The sequence below is a fragment of the Lynx canadensis genome, chromosome B2 (assembly GCF_007474595.2).
Source record: "Lynx canadensis isolate LIC74 chromosome B2, mLynCan4.pri.v2, whole genome shotgun sequence".
Taxonomy (NCBI): Eukaryota; Metazoa; Chordata; class Mammalia; order Carnivora; family Felidae; genus Lynx; species Lynx canadensis.
Genome location: NC_044307.1, coordinates 118,915,957 through 118,932,466, shown reverse-complemented (window position 1 = coordinate 118,932,466; position 16,510 = coordinate 118,915,957). Strand labels below are relative to the sequence as shown.

The window sequence follows — 16,510 nt, the reverse complement described above, 5'->3', positions numbered from 1 at the left end:
TTTTATAGTACTTTGAACTCTGTTCTTGTTAGGCAGACTTTTATTAGTTCTAGCCCCTTTGGATGCCCTGCCAGTCAAATAGTCCTTTAAAAAAAATTTTTTTTTGAGAAAATCCTGGCTTTCAAGGTGCTTTTTATTTATCATTATGTTACCCAAACTCTCAAGAATAGTCCGTTAGTTGGAAATGAGGTAAAAGGTTAATAATAGCAAAATGTGCTGTAATATGGTAATTAATTTTCTCTTGATTCTGGGGTGATTCTCTAATTGTCATCCCTTTCCTTGATTTCTGTAATCCTCTCCCAAGAAATTCAGTGTCACATCATCTTGTCAAACTCTGTGTGTCTAAAAGATCCAAAATCTTGCACTCTTTCCTAGTCTCCCCCCCGCTCCCCAGGGGTACAGTATACTTTATTGATCGTGCATGACAAGGTAGTCCTCTCCAAACCCCTCCCCTTATTCAGGAGATCTGGGATGGAAACTGTGTACAAGTCAGGAATTCTCCATGTGTTTGAGGATGAGTTGGGGCAAGGACGCCCCCGAAGCTGAGGGTCTTTTTTTCTCTTGGTCTCTCAGGGGCTGGTGGGCCAAGGGGCTTTTATTCCTTGGAAGCCATGTGGGCCATAAGGCCTACCACCTTGTTGCTGTAGCCAAATTCATTGCTGTATCATGAAATGAGTTTGACAAGGTAGTCACTAAGGGCACTTCCAGCCCCAGCACCAAAGGTGGAAGAGTGGGTATCACTGTTAGAGTTGCAGGAGACAGCCCGGTCCTCAGTGGAGCCCAGGATGCCCTTGAGGGCCCTCTGATGCCTGCTTCACTACCTTCTTGATGTCATCCCATTTGGCAGCTTTCTCCAGGCAGCAGGTCAGATCCACAACTGATGCGTTGGGGGTAGTGACACGGAAGGCCATGCCGGTGAGATTAGCATTTAGGTCAGGGATGACCTAGCCTACAGAGTAGGTGCCAGTAGAAGCAGGGATGATGTTCTGGACAGCCTGTCCACCATCATGGCTTCCTAGAGGAGCCAGCCACAGTCTTCTGGGTGGCAGTGATAGCATGGACTGTGGTCTTGAGTCCCTCCACAATGCCAGAGTTGTCATGAATGACCTTGGCCAGAAGGGCCAAGCAATTGATGTTGCAGGAGGCATTGCTGACAATCTTGAGGGAGTTGTCATACTTCTTATGGCTCAGGCCCATCAGAAAAATGGGGGCATCAGTAGAAGGGGCAGAAATGTTGACTTTTTTGGCCCCACCCTTCACACAAGCCCCAGCCTTCTCCATGGTGGTGAAGACCCCAGTACACCCCACAACATACTTAGCACCAGCATCACCCCATATGATGTTGGTGGGATCTCACTCTTGGAAGATGGAGATGGGCTTTCCATTGATAACAAGTTTCCTATTCTCAGCCTTGACTGTGCCATTGAATTTGCGGTGGGTGGAATCATACTAGAACATGTAGACCATGTAGTTGAGGTCAGTGAAGGGGTCATTGATGGTGACCATCCACTTTACTAGAGTTAAAAGCAGCTCTGGTGACCAGGTACCCAGTACAGCCAAATCTGTTTACTCCAACCTTCACCATTGTGTTTTGGGGACTCGGCTGGCACTGCAATCAGATGTGGCTGTTAATGGGGAAGAGCAGAGAGCCTGCTTGGGTTCTGACACCCCAGCCAGACTGCCTCTGTCTGTGGTATCCCTAGCCTTTCTTAATCTTCCGGGCTTGAAATTTTGGTATTATTTTTTAGTTCTCTTTCTTCTTTATCTGCTATTTAAACATCAACTTCTATGGAGTCTCTTCCCTGGAATTTAATATTAGTTTGATATTTGTCTTTACTATTGCTGCTTGCATGTGAGCCTATCTCCCCCCCCCCCAGCTTTATTGAGATATAATTTACAAAATTGTAATACATTTAAAATGTACAACATGGGGCACCTGGGTGGCTCAGTTGGTTGAGCATCCACCTTCAGCTCAGGTCATGATCTTACTGTTCCTGAGTTCGAGCCCTGCGTTGGGCTCTTTGCTGACAGCTCAGAGCCTGGAGGCTGTTTCAGATTCTGTGTCTCCCTCTCTGTCTCTACCCCCTCCCCTGCTCATGCTCTGGCTCTCTGTCTCTGTCAAAAATAAACATTAAAAAAAATTTAAAAAAATGTACAACATGATTTGATACACAGATACATTGTGTGATGATTCCCATGATCAAGGTTAAACATATGTCACCTCACATAGTTACCTTTTTTGTGTGGGGGGGGGGGCATGGTGGAGAGAATGCTTAAGATCTACTGTCAGCAAATTTCAAGTATATAATACAGTATTATTATTAAGTTTATTTATTTAAACATCCAAGTTAGCATTTAGTTCAGTAATTTCAAGAGTAAAATCCAGTGATTCATCCCCTGCATAAAACACCCAGTGCTCATCCAACAAGTGTCCTCCTTAATGCCCCTTGTCCATTTAGCCCTTTCCCCCACCCAAAACCCTCCAGCAACCCTCAGTTAGCTCTCTGTATTTAAGAGTCTCTTGTGTTTTGCCACCCTCCTGTTTTTATGTTATTTTTGCTTTCCTTCCCTTATGTTCATCTGTTTTGTATCTTAAATTCCACATAGAAATGAAGTCACATGATATTTGTCTTTAAGTTCGCTTAACATTCCATCCACATTGTTGCAGATGGCAAGATTTCATTCTTTTCGATTGCTGAGTAATATTCCGTTGTGTGTGTATATATATGTGTGTGTGTGTATATATATATATATATATATACCCCACATCTTGTTTATCCATTCATCAGTCGTTGGACATTTTGGTTCTTTTCATTAAGTTTATTTTTTAGAGAGAGACGGAGGGAGGGAGAGAGCGAATGTGTGCATGTGGGGGAGGGGCTGAGAAAGAAGGAGAGAGAGAATCCCAAGCAGTCTCCACATGGTCAGTGCAGAGCCTCATGTGGGGCTTGAACTCATGAACCTCAAGATCATGACCTGAGCTGAAACCAAGAGTCGGACACTTACCGACTGAGCCACCCTGGTGCCCCTACAATACTGTATTATTAACTGTGGTCATTATGCTCTACGTTAGGTCCTCAGAACTTTCTCTTTACAAACTCTGTACCACTTGTCTAACATTTCCTCTATTTCTCCCATCCCTGGGAGCCTTTTTATGTAGCCTTCCATTTGGACTGTCTCTGCTTCTACTGTCTGTCCTTTCCAATTCAGGGTCCTCCAGTCTCTTTTTTGAGCAACAGTTAGTGGTTGCCATCATATGAAGAGTCACACGTTCAGGGGATTGGAACCAGTGGATGCTGCTGGTGAGAATGTCAACTAGTGCAGCCACTTTGGAAAGCAGTTCGGCAGTTCCTGAAAACCTTAACCTAGAGCTTGCATTTGTCTGACATATTCTAGTCCTAAGTATGTGCCCAGGAAAAATGAAAACCTCTACCTACACAAAAAGTTGTAGGTGGATATTCACAGCATTATTTATAGTAGCCCAAAAGTAGAAACAACACAAATGCCCATCAGTTGATGAGTAGATAAACAAAATGTGGTATAGCCATAAGATGTAATATTACTTGGGCATACTGAGGAATGACTTACTGATGTATGCTATAACGTGAACGAACCTTGAAAATAATATGCCAAGTAAAAAGCCGGACATGCAAGGCCATGTGGCATGCTTCTGTTTATGTAAATAGTGAAATCTATACAGACAGAGATTAGCGGTTGTCTAGGGCTGAGAGTTTTAGGGAATGATAGTTAAAGAGTACCTGTTTTGTCCTTTTTTTTTTTTTTTTTAATGTAATATTCACTTAAAAGTCACCATTTTAAAGTATACAATTCAGTGGTTTTTATTATATTCAAAATGTTGTGCACCTGTCCTCATTATCCCAGAACATTTTCATCTCCCCAAAAGAAACCCTGTTTCCTTTTTTTAAATACTTTTTTTTATTAAAAAAATTTTTTTTTCAGTGTTTATTTTTGAGAGACAGAGACAGAGCATGAGAAGGGAGGGGCAGAGAGACACACACACACACACACACACACAGAATCCAAAGCAGCTGTCTGTGCTGACAGCTCAGAGCCTGATGCAGGGCTTGAACCCATGAACTGTGAGATCATGACCTGAGCCAAAGACAGAGGCTCAACCAACTGAGCCACCCAGGTGCCCCAAAACCCTGTTTCCTTTAAGCAGTTACTCCTCATCCCCGCCACTCCCAACATCACCTTCTGACCTGCTTCTCCATGTTATGTTCCTTGTAGCAGCAATGTGTGAGGTTTCTGATCTCTCCAATTCCATGCCAGCACTTGCTGTTTTCCTTCATTTTTTTCACTAGTCACCTTAGTGTATTTGAAGAACTATCACTAGGTGGTCTTATTTCCATTTTCTAATGACTTATCGTGTTAAGCATCTTTTCCTGTGATGATTGGCCATTTTTACCTCTTTTTTGGAGAAATATTTACTTAAGTCCTTTGCCCCCTTTTAAAATTGGGTTCTTTGTCATTTTGTTGAGTTGTAAGAGTGCCTTATGTATATTCTGCATACCCTTCTATATATTCTGCGTACCCTTACTGTGTGGTTTATAAGCACTTTCATTCTGTGGATTTTTTTTTTTTTTTTTTGCTTGCTTGTGCCCTTTGACTCACAAATGTTTTTAATTTTGGTGAAGTCTAATTCCTTTGTTGTTGTCGTTGCTGATTGTGTTTTAGGTGTTCTAATTAAGAATGTGTTGTGAAATCCATAAGTCATGAAGATGCACATTCCTTGTCTTCAAAGAGTTTTATACTTTTGGCTCATATATTTTTAGTCTTTGGTCCATTTTGAGTTGTTTTATGTGGTGTGAGGTAGGGGTTCAGAGTCATTCTTTTGTATGTGCATATCCAGTTGTCCCAGTACCATTTGTTGAAAAGACTATTCTTTCCCCATTGTATGGATTTGGCACTCTTGTTGAAATCAGTTGGCGATAGATATATGGGTTTATTTCTGGACTCTCAAGTCTGTACTGATTGGTATGTCAGTTCTTATGCCAGTATCACTATGCTTTGATTACTCTAGCTTTGTAATAAATTTTGAGGTCAGGAAGGGTGAATGCTCCCACTTTGTTCTTCTGTGTCATGAGTGGTTCAGTTATCTGTGGTCCCTTGCAATTTCATATGAATTTGAGGATTATTCTGTCCATTTCTGCAAAAAAAGGCATTTGGGATTATAATGGGGATTGCATTGACTCTGTCAATGAATTTGGGGGTCATTGTCATCTTAACAATATTAAGTCTTTGAATGTGTGAACATGGATCTATTTACGTTTTCTTTGTTTTTTAGGAAAGATGTTTTTGTAGTTTTCAGTATACAAATTGCATACTTCCTCGGTTAAATCTACTCCTCTTTGTATTCTTTTTGATGCTAAGTAGAATTACTATTTTTTGGATTGTTTATGTATATAAATACAACCGAGTATGTATATTGATCTTATGTCCTGCAATTTTGCTGAACTCCTTTATTAGCTTTTTTGGGGGGATTCTTTAGGATTTTATATATATATATATATATAATCCTACCGTTTGCAAATAGAGATCATTTACTTTTTCCTGTCCTATTTGGATGCTTTTTATTTATTTTTCTTGCCTAATTGCACTGGTTTTAACTTTAAGAACAATGTTGAATAGAGGTGGTGAGAGTGGACATCCTGTCTTGTTCCTGATCTTCGTGGGGAAAGCTTTTGGTCTTTTACTGTTAAGTATGAGGTGTGTTTTTGTAGATGCCCTTTATCACATTGAGGAAGTTCCCTTTCATTCCTAGTTTATTGAATGTTTTATTGTGAAAGGATGTTAGATTTTGTTAAATGCTTTTTCTGTCTATTGAAATGATCTTGTATATTTTTCTTCCTTTTATTAATATGATTATTGATTTTTGTGTGTTGAATCACCCTTGTATTCCTGGAATAAATTCCACTTGGTCATGGTGTAAGATCCTTTTAATATCTTGCTGGATTTAGTTTACCAGTATTTTGTGGAAGACTTTTGCTTCTATATTCATTGGGAATATTGGTCTGTAGTTTCCTTTTTTTTTTTTTTTTTTGTGATGTCTTTATTTGGCTTTGGTATCAGGCCTTGTAGAATGAATTAGAATGTTTGGAGTTTCTTTTTGGGTTGATGAAAATGTTCTAAGATGGTGGTGATGGTTGCACAATGACTCTACTAAGAATCCCTGAATTGTACACTTAAAGTGGGTGACTTGTGTGGTAGCTCAGTAAAATTGTTACAAAAAAAAAAACAAAACCAAAACCCCCATATACACAACCCCAACAAACTTTAGGAGCACTAACCTATCTTCTTTAGCTTTGAGTCCTTTCCATAGAGTTTAAAGCCCTCAACAATCTTGTCAGCCTCGCCTCTGGCTTACCTTTGTATGACTGATCCAGTGATAATGGTCAACACACTGCCCCACTCACCACTTCCTGCTCCCCTCAGATCTCCTAGAATGTCTTGTGCATCTTGCTGCTCTACCCTGAGGACTGTCCCACCTGTCTTGAATGTCCTGTCCCTCTTTCCCACCAACAACGTTTCTTGCAAAGTTTTGTTCGAGTTTCTTGTATTTACCACTCTAGCCTGCAGTTGCCTTTTAGTCCCAAATCTATTCAGTGGGATAGAATATTTGAAATCAGAACTGTTCTAGGAAATCTGATGTATGTGTTTGTGTGTACCTATGGACACACACTTTTTTTTTTTTTAATGTATTTACAGTTAATTCACAAGTTTATAGAGATGCCTTTTTATTTGCACTGCTCTGGTCTCCCCAAATGGCTCTCTGTGCTTTGAAGACAGGCATGATGTGGTACATCTAGTTATTATATGACAGGCAAGTATCTGTTGATGTATTATACATGTGTTTGGGAAATAGAAAGATCCAGGACTTTGTTATGTTTTGCAGTTTTCCTTATGTACCTCTAAATATTTTTGAGAAATTTTTGTATTACAGTAGAAGCAATTGAGTAAAGTCCTAATGTATAAAGTTCACATGCAAGTGTGAGGAATGTGTAGGTGAGGCTTTATATAAAAGGCTGAGTTTGGCATCTGGTTAAGTATAACTGGGAGGTTGCATAAGCATCATGGTGTAATGTCAAGGAGGTATTTCAAATAAAATAGAATTGGATTTAAGTCTCCGGTATCTATCTTATACATAGTTAGGGGCTTGAGTCAGGATTCAAATTCTGGTTGTCTAACTCCAGGACTAACAGTTAACTGCTCTCCTATTTTACATTCCATGCTTATTAAGGGAGGTTACTTCATTTCTCTGAGCCTCCGTTTATTCATATACAAAATGAATGTGATAACATTTGCTGTGCCGAGTTGTTTTGAGGCTTAAATAAGGACATTTATAAAGCATTTTGCAGAGCGCTTGCTCACAAAATAGGCAGGCCTATTGCTATTAGTAAAATATTTTGTTTACTCCAAAACAATAGCACTAACAAAAGAGATTTTTGAAAGCATCTCTGAAACTTATGCCGAGAAATTTGCTTATCTCCTGGCTTCGGAATATTGAATTCTTTGCTTTACATTTTGGCACACAGTTTTCAGTGTTCTATTTCTCTAGAATTTAGATAATTTTCCAAGTAAGTCATTTGTTAGTAATTACTTTCTTTTGCGCTCTTGTCGCTTTTTGTTCAAAATGAGTTATTGTCAAAGAAGTAACAGAATTCAACCTTCTTTGTTGTTAACTTCCCGGTGACAGTTGTGGTTAACTGCAACTGATATATTAATGCCTTAGGTTTTGAAATTTCTGGAATGAAGTTTAGGAAGGTTGATGTTTTTTTGTTGGAAGCCATAATAGAAATGAATTTAGAGAGATGGTTATTGGTTTTTATCTTGGCTGCAGAAGTATTTGTAGAAGAGTATTTGTTGGTGTTGCTATAGGAACATAGTCAAAACTACAGCAGCGAAAGCATGACAGCGTTGATCGGCTTACCTGAATTGTTCTTATTTAATTCCTAATTGACCACATTTGACTTTTTTTTCTTTCTTAGCTGTCATAAATATCCGGATATTATAAGTCCAGAATACATCAGTTTCGAGAATACTACTATTTGGTCGCTTACTTCTTAGAGGCTTGGGGGAAAAAAAAATCCTGCTTAAGGCACATCCGAATTTCCTGTTTGTAATGGTGATGGATTGTAATTAAAAAAATATGTATCTCCATGTATTCTTAGGCTAGTTTTGGTTCACTTGGGGATTTTTCTTCATGAAAACCACTTGGTAGTTACTGTTTTCAAGTTTTATTTACATTTTCTTTTACAAATCTGTTATGAAGTTATACTGTCCATGCTGTCGGTTTTTAGTTTTTAATAAAGCTACAATTTGGGTCAGGAGAAAGTAGTGGCACTAAGCAGTTTGTAGGGGAAAATAGCTCTCCTTCTGGCTTTTATAGACTCTCTTGCTCAAAGGAAGGACTGCCATTGAGTCAGTTACAACTTCAGTGGAAGATGTCTTGCAGCTGTGCCTTTTTGGTTTTCTTCCAGAGATAGTATTTGTGTGCACTGTCAGAATGCCTTAAAGGCCCACCCTGGAAAGGATTCAACTCTGTAAAAGGAGTTTTGTTTTATAACCTTTCACATATTCTTATGGGGTTCTGGTGGTGACCGTGGTCTTTATTGTCTTGTCTTTTAAGCTGGCATTTTATTGAGACACAGGCTTCACAGTTTGAAAATAAGAATTACAGTTATAGTTATTGTATCTCGTAAAATACGAATGGCCAAATCCTTGGCACACACTACAATTAAAATGGCCCTTTCCAAACCTTGTGATTTTAGTCAGTTAGTTTTTTAAACTTCTTTTCTACTGCTATACTGGTATGAAGATGGCAGTCATTTGACTATATTTCTTCTAGGTAATTTAATAGATTTTGATTTACAAGTCAAGTTAATGTGTTAGAAGATTCAGGGAATCCCAAACAAAGTTTTTAAAAGACCAATAACTTTTCATGTTGAGAATAGTTCAGTTTAACCTGTTTTGAATCCTTTGTTGACATGAATGCTAAGAGAATTATCATTGAATGTACTCTAGGGGATTGGCCATATTTTCTCCCCAAGTTTTCCTTTTCTCTTCAGTTTTTTTTTTTTTTTTTTTTCTCTCCTTTAACTGTTCCAGAGTTCTCTAAGTTATTTGGGATGGAGAACAGGGCTTTAGAGATACTCCTATATCACTAGTTTTCTCAGGCCACTTCCTCTGCCAGCCCATGTGTATTTCCAGTTACCTTCCCTTGGGGATGTCCTTCTGCTGTTCAAGATGAAGGGGTGTGTGTGTGTGTGTGTGTGTGTGTGTGTGTGTACTTTTTAAAGTAATCTCTACCCCTAACCTGGGAATTGAACTCAGGACCCCAAGACTGAGAGTCACTTGCTGTACTGACTGAGCCAGCCAGGCACCCCTTCTTTTGTGGGTTTGATCCTGTTTTGTTTGTTTGTTTGTTTGTTTGTTTTACTTCTTCTGAACTACCTGCCATCCATTTTCCTTTTTCTCCTTTGTGTCTCAAGCCTCTCCCTACTCTCTCTCTCCCACCAAAAGCCTGCACCAAACCAAAACCACCAAAACATCTGCTGTGCAAAGATGTTTTCCTGCAACCTAGTACTTCTTGTAGTTATTCGTTCCCGATTCTCTCGCCTTTTTTCTATCGCTAAACTGGACATTAATCTGCACTCACCTCTAACCCTCCTTTCTTCAGTATTTTTTTTTTTTTTTTAAGCCACTTGGCTTTTCGTCCACTGTCCACTAACTTGTTCTTAGAGGTTACCAGCAGCCTTTTCACAACAATGTAAAAACTTCAGCAGTGCCTGAAGCAATGTGCCCTTGGCCCTGTTCTCCACTCCTCCTAGCCTGACTCTTCTCTTTTGGCAATATGTTCATGGTTTGTGGTCTTTCTCTTAGGCTGATCCTTCCAGCCTCCTTTATAGCTTCCTTTCTGTCTGCCTGGTGATTTATCTTGAGCATTTTTCTTTCTTCCTTTCTTTCCTTCTTTCTTTCTTTTTTAAATGTTTTATTTATTTTTGAGAGAAAGAGAGCACACGCACGGGAGGTGCAGAGAGAGAGAGGAAGACACAGAATCCGAAGCAGGCTCCAGGCTCTCAGCTGTCAGTACAGATCCTGACACGGGGCTCGAACCCACAAACTGTGAGATCATCACCTGAACTGAAGTCAGACACTTAACCAACTGAGCCACCCAGGTGCCCCATAATGATGAGCATTTTTCTTACTCTGTTTTGCTGGGGTTTCATCTATTGCATAGCTTCACATAACACTGACGGGCCAATGAGTTCCAAGTCTTAGCATGGAAACCCCGACTTTGTTGTTCAGACACCTATGTCTGACCATCCTGACTTTCCACCTGGCTGTACACAGGCCCTATAGTCCACGTGCATTCAACCTGGAAGCTTGTGCTTCTTTCATTCCTGTTTCCTACGTTTCTTGGAAACTCCTCACTACATTCATGGTGCTTCCCTGTCTGACCTTTGACTGCCAGGAACCTGGGAAATTTGCTGTTACTCCCACAATATAATTCATTATCAAATCCTGTCAATTTTACCTACTAAATATTTATTGACTCCGTCTCTTCATTTGCCTTTGTTGCCCCTGCCTTAGTTGAGATGCTGTTTCCTGGATCACTGGAGCATCATCTTAACCAGTTTCCTTTGTGTCACTTGTTCTCACATGACTGCCCTGTATTTTCCATCGCCCGCAGGGTAGAGTTAAAGCGTCGAAACTTTAGCATACCCATCACTTATTACTTGACTGCCTCCTCCCTCGTCCATCTCGTCCACTCCTACCCTGTGTTCCAGGCGGACGAGGTACTTACCGTTCTCTACCACGCTTTTATCTTTCCTGATTCTATGCCCTTCACTTGCTGTTCCCACGGTGAGGAGTGCACTCCTACCCGCTTTCACTCCGCCCTGGAAGCACCTTCTTATCCTTCAAGGTCAGCTCAAACTTCACCCCGGGAAACATTCTTTCCTCTTCAAGTCCGTTACTGTTGAATTGTCTCTGCCTGTATTTTAGCTCTTCCTCTCTGTGCAGTAGAGTTAGTTATTTAAATACCCTCCTGACAGTGCTGGAACCAGGTTTTACACAGGTTTGTAACCTCAACAGCTATCAGTAAAACAAAGAGCAGTTCCTCACTGAATGAATGGGTCTTAGCAAGACCCAAAAGTACAGAGCTGAAATCAAGATCTCCTAGGCAGAGGTGATGGTGAGTACTCTGGCTTGATGTTGGCTATTCTGTTTTGGGTGGGTTGGGGCTGTGGACCGAGGGCACGTTTGCACCTGTGCTTCGGGTTTTCTTTCACAATTCAAGGTCGGAGAGTTGAGTTGTTAAAGTGAAGCGACAACACGGAGCTGCAGTTTCAAGTGACCGAGCTAACAAAGTTGTGTGGTTTTGGAGGTACACAGGGTGCCCAGACAAGTGCCCAAGGCGTGCACATGGCCTGTGTCAGGCAGAGGGAGGAGTAACAGGTGAAGTGAGGAGAGGCTGGCTCTGGGGTTGCCCCTCCCCAGGGCGTGCTGTGTAGCTATGACTGCTTATCACACGCATCTTAACCTTTCCCTGCCTTGCCCAGCCAGGAACAGTGTTCAACTTTGTCCAGCGCGATTTGTCATGAAGCTTGTGTTGACCTGTTTGCTATTTATGCGGTTTCTAGTGGCGCCTCTTGGAAATTGTGGTGCCATTTTAAAGGAAAGGAGAGAAGAGAAAGAAGGGAAGTTACAGAGGGTGGATTAAGGTGAAGAAACATTTTTCCTTCCCCAAGTTGAGGGGGAAAAAAATAGGTAAATGGAATTGGTAAGAGTTTACTCTATGTTCAGCGTTTGATTTTTAAAAGTAAATGTAAGGATACATTCAGCCATTTTTAGGAGAAAGCCTAGATGAATTTTTTGACCATCGGGATACTGTGTTCAACAGGAACTCACGTTCTTTTAGTAGTAGCTGTGTGGCGACTCTCAGACGATTCTTACAGTGGTCCTGTTACGTAGGTGGGTGGTCGGCTGGTGCCTTGACCGATTCAGTCACCAGCTAAGTGGTAACATGCCATGGCAACATGCAGACTCTCTGAATATGAATTTAATATTCTTTCAGATTGAGAAGTATCAGTAGATACTTTCTTGGCAATGACCTCTTTGTTTCTCAAGACCTACTTTTTTGGGGAGTGGGAGCGTGTAGGGTTTTTCCTGGGTGCAGAGAGTGGGGGCAGAGCTGGGGAGCACTGATGTCTACTGCATGCTTAGTCTCCGGGCTCTTTAGTCCTCTGGCCGTTGGAGAGCCAGAAAGGGCCTCTGTGCCGTGTGTTTTCTGTAACCATGTCTCTGCTCTTTCCTTCTCATCCAGGCGGGGAGGCTTGCAACAGGGAAGGGCCATGGGATTATTAGACAGAATCTGACATCCTGCCTGGGTTCTGCTGCGGACTCCCTGCACAACCCAGGCAAATCCTCTAGCTTCTGGGCTTTAGGTACCCCAGATGTGAGAGGCAAGGGCCAGATATCCCTTATGGCTCCAAATTCTTTATTCTATAAAAACCCCATTTCGTTCAGCCATGTATGTAGGGCGTTTCACAGGTACTGGCAAAGTCTTTGTTTCTGCTTTTTATGTTATGGGCTTTGTGACAGGTGCTTTTATTTTCTTTAACCCCTAAGTCAAAGTGGGTGTCACCGCCATATTATTAACAGTAGCATTGACTCACTTAAAATGAGCTCCAAATGAACCGAAACATCTTCAGTCTATGAGGCCTTCCTTGACCTCCTCCAGGGAGTTGTGTACTTTGCTGTGCTCTTCCTGTCCCTCTGTTGTAGCCTTTATCACACATGTTGTAATTGTTTATGTATCTGTCTTTCCTGCTAGACTGTTGAATTCTCTGAGGGCTGGAATGGGGAAGGATCTTTGAGTCCTAAGGGTTTAGTGTCTGGTGCAAAGGTGGAACTCAGCAAATGTTTCTTAGACACAATAGGATGAAAATGATACATTTTTTTTAAAAGTTTGTTTATTTTGAGAGAGAGAAAGCACATGTGGGAGCAAAGGAGGGGCGGGGGGAGAGGGAGAGAGAGAGAGAGAGAGAGAGAGAGAGAGAGAGAGAGAGAGAGAGAGAGAGAGAGAGAGAGAGAGAGAGAGAGAGAGAGAGAGAATGAATGAATCCCAGGTAGGTCTGTGCTATCAGTGCAGAGCCCAATGCAGGGCTTGATCCCATGAACCATGAGATCGAGACCTGAGCTGAAATTCAGAACCAGACGGTTAACCTACTGAGCAACCCCTGAAAATGATACTTTAAGGTGAATGCTGGATTACTGTATTTGCCTGAATGTGTAATTCTAATAGTGATGCGTTTGACTATTGAGTTAAAACTCTTAACAAATCCTTTTAACACTTTTTAGATGGTTTCAAAACATTAACTTGATGATGGATTCCCATTTACCACCTCTTTGTTTCCATTTTCTCCTGTACCTCTTCCTACTGTCTTCTCTGCAAACCCTTTCTTTAAAAAAAACAAAAACAGAAACCAAAAAAAAAAACAAAAAAAAAACAAAAAAAAAAACAAAAAAAACCAAACAAACCTGGGACCATACAGCAAATTTTTTCCCCAGAGTCTTATAAATCTATAGTACTTTCTAATGTTACATTTTTAAAAATGTGGTAGGGATGAAACTTTGCAGATGACTCATTTGCAGTTGTGCAGAGCATTCTGGATGTAGAGTCTGACAGAACATAAACTGTGGTGGTATGTGGTCGAAAGAGAACTTGTGCATAGAATCCATGGAACGAATGCAGTGGTTTTTTCCTCTTTTTTTCTTTTTTGCTGACATCAGATAGCGATGATAAAATGTAGGCTGTTAGAAAAATTTATAGACTAGGGAACCCATTTAGATTGAAAAAGTGATACAACTTTTCTCCATTTTGTTCAGGGAGTATATCCTTTGCATGCTGATTGGTAGGTGGGAAGAATGGATTCTCTGTAAAAATCAGTAGATTCAAAAATAGTGAGTTTTGGCTAGTACTTTTTAGGTTATTTTAAGCTTATGCCAGAAAATTGTTTCCTTTTTTTTTTTTTTTTTTTTTTTTTTTTTTTTTGGTGTGACAGATTAATTGCTTTTCGGGCAGAGGCTAGATGAATAAAGGTGGAAAGATTGAAAGAAATGGTCTTCCTCATTGTCTTTCTACAACACAGATAACTTTATTTTCTGCACAGAGTTTGTGAGCTATGAATGACCTGTTAGATTATTGGGTCCTCTACATTCTGTTCAGTTATGTTTTTTGTTTCCATAAAGCAGGAGGTAGGACAGTTTTAAAAGTCAAGAAATTATGATACTGAGTTTAGCATAACATTTTATTTATATATAAAATCACAAATATAAACATAGGAAAAATGTCCCCCAATCTATCCCCAACCAACTCCCTTGAATAAAAAAAAAAAAAAAAGTATTGTTAAAAAAAATAGTATTCTTTTTTTTTTTTTAATTTTTTTTTTCAACGTTTATTTATTTTTGGGACAGAGAGACACAGAGCATGAACGGGGGAGGGGCAGAGAGAGAGGGGGACACAGAATCGGAAACAGGCTCCAGGCTCTGAGCCATCAGCCCAGAGCCCGATGCGGGGCTCAAACTCACGGACCGTGAGATCGTGACCTGGCTGAAGTCGGACGCTTAACCGACTGCGCCACCCAGGCGCCCCCCAAAAAAATAGTATTCTTAAAAAAATAGTATTCTTAAAAAATAGTATTCTTAAAAAATAGTATTCTTAAAAAAATAGTATTCTTAAAAAAGTATTTGGAGGATCAGCTTCTAACCCCCCTCCCCCTTTTATAAAGTTTTATTTAAGTAGTATCTACACCCAAAGTGGGACTCAAACTCGTGACCTCATGATCAAGAGCCACATGCTCCCCCTACTGAGCCAGCCAGGTGCCCCTAATTTCCCCTTTTAATGGAATAATGAGACAGTGTCAGCACATGACTATTTATGATTTTCCCAAGACAGAGTTTAGATCTAAATTTGTATTAACAGTTTTTAAAAAAAAAAAAATTTTTTTTTTTTTTTAAATTTACTTTTGACAGAAGAGACAGAGACATGAGTGGGGTAGGGGCAGAGAGAGAGGGAGCATATTAACAGTTTTTTTATGGGAGGACATTTGTGGATGTACTTTGTGTACTTTAATGTGTTTAAAATCTTACTGGGAATGGATGCTTTAAATGACCCTGGCTTTGGTTTGTGTACTTCTTCCAGTAACCCACTGAATAACCTTGTAGAAGTTATTTCACTTTGGGTTCAGTTTACTCATCTTGAAAACACAGGTGTTCGAATTGGCGGAAGAGTACATTGGCTTTGGAAAGCAGCTGTGCTCGTCACTAGACTGCCAGCGCCACCAGCATTGGCTTTGAAGACTGGTGTAAATTCTGACTCTACCCCTTGTTGAGTGTATGAGTTTGGAAACTCATTTATATTTTCTGGGTTCTCTTTTTATCTACCATATGAGTCATTTGTTCTGCTTCGAAATTATAGTGCCACAAAACTCCCTTTTCTGTCTTAATTCTCTTAACCTTTGATTAGAGCATGAAATCCAGATGTCTTCTGAGCAGGATCTTGTATATTGGAGACAGCAGAGGAGCTTGAGCAATGACATTGGGCTTCATAATTAAGAATGTAGGTGCCTTCATCAGCTTGGGCTGCCATAACATGGTACTGTTGAGTGGCTTCAGCACGTTTATTTTCTCACAGTTCTGGAGGCTGGAAGTCCGAGATCGGGGTGCCAGCTTGGTCTGTTTCTGGTGAGGGCTCCCTTCTTGGCTTGTAGATGGCTGCTGTGTAGTGAAGCAAGAGAGCAGGAGAGCAGGAGAGAATGAGCGGACTCTCTGGTGTATCTCTTCTTATCAAGGCACTAATTCCATCATGATGGCCCCACCCTTAAGACTTCATCGAAATCTAATTATCTCCCTAAGGTCTCCTCTCCAAATATCATCACATTGGGAATTAGTGCTTCAGCATATGCATTGGGGAGGGGGGCACACAATGCAGTGTATAGCAGTAGGAGAGTTAAGAGGGTAGGAGGCACAGGGGTGATCAGAGATGCCTGGATGGGTTGTAGACCTCCTCTATCATTGGCAACTTCACTGGATCCAGTGCTACGTGTTAGGAGTTCTGATGCTTATGGGTTCTGTGGAGTAATACATTTCAGGGAAAGGTTTGGAGCCAATACTTTTTTTCAAGCATATTGAAGTAAATCTGTCATTGTGCTGCAATATATATTAAAAAATACATTTAATATTTAAAAAAATGAAGGAAGAACGTAATAAAAGATGATGCTTTTAATTGAATAAGATTGACTCTGTTAAAAAGTTCACCACATTGCCCTTTTGTGAACCACTGAAAACCTTGTGGTAGATACTGAAGTTTACTTCCATTATATGGAATGATTGTTTTGTTTGTTTGTTTTAGTTTTGTGTTTGTTCATTTTGACAGAGATCAATGTCTTCAGAGCTGTCACTGGAACACATTTTCACTGTTACC

The 16,510-nt window shown here is 40.4% G+C and overlaps 1 protein-coding gene and 1 pseudogene across 20 annotated transcripts in view; one reads left to right on the top strand and one right to left on the bottom strand.

The window, feature by feature from the left end:
- Window positions 1-16,510, top strand: part of EPB41L2 (erythrocyte membrane protein band 4.1 like 2) — a 261,971-nt gene that overhangs the window by 110,701 nt on the left and 134,760 nt on the right. The gene's annotated exons all lie outside the window — the stretch shown is intronic.
- LOC115514392 lies at window positions 596-1,641 on the bottom strand (annotated as a pseudogene).